Consider the following 788-nt stretch of genomic DNA (forward strand, 5'->3'; position numbering starts at 1 on the left):
GTGAGAATAACGCTATCTAGTTGGACCAAAAGTGATATTTTGCCGTTGACCAACATGGACCATACCAGTTGACTAACGGCACGTGACTTTCCGTCAGTTTTTAACGGCGCGGGACTAAAAGTGTTAAAAAATTAGGATTTTGGGACTACAAGTATTGAGCACCTAAAGCGCGGGACCAAAAGTGAGAATGACCCTATTTAGTGGGACCAAAAGTGAAATTTTGCCAATACCGACTTTGTAGGTGTAGCACCCCCTTCGCTACAAGGGCTATATCTACCCTAAACGTCATACTTATAGCAATCCCTGTGTTTATAAATATAAATGCACATAATAATTTAATCCATGTGTATACGTAACCCCAACGTCATAATAGGTATTATCAACCCATATACATATCAAACACCACAAGGTAATTCACCACAAGTAATCCATATAATTATGTTCTCTCTGTACAAACAAAATGTGAGTTGTACTCTAACTGGCTAAGAGGAGAAAACTGCGTACTGGCCCGACCTGCCTGAGTATAGCGCGTGGACCTATTCTTCAATAGTCAGACACCTCAAAGTCTATATCTGAAAGAAAATGTCAGCAGGGAAATGAGCCTGCCACTCAATAAGCAAATAACCAGTCCTATCTATATATGCATGTCAACCATAGCCCAAACAAGATAAAAAAGCAACACGAATGGAATACAATCAATTTAATTCCAACATAATCAACTTTATTACACCACATGACTATCTCATAATAAGACAACTAACCAAACTCCATTTTTCCTAGTTTGCTTA

Source organism: Sesamum indicum, linkage group LG3 (genome assembly GCF_000512975.1).
Source record: "Sesamum indicum cultivar Zhongzhi No. 13 linkage group LG3, S_indicum_v1.0, whole genome shotgun sequence".
Lineage (NCBI taxonomy): Eukaryota > Viridiplantae > Streptophyta > Magnoliopsida > Lamiales > Pedaliaceae > Sesamum > Sesamum indicum.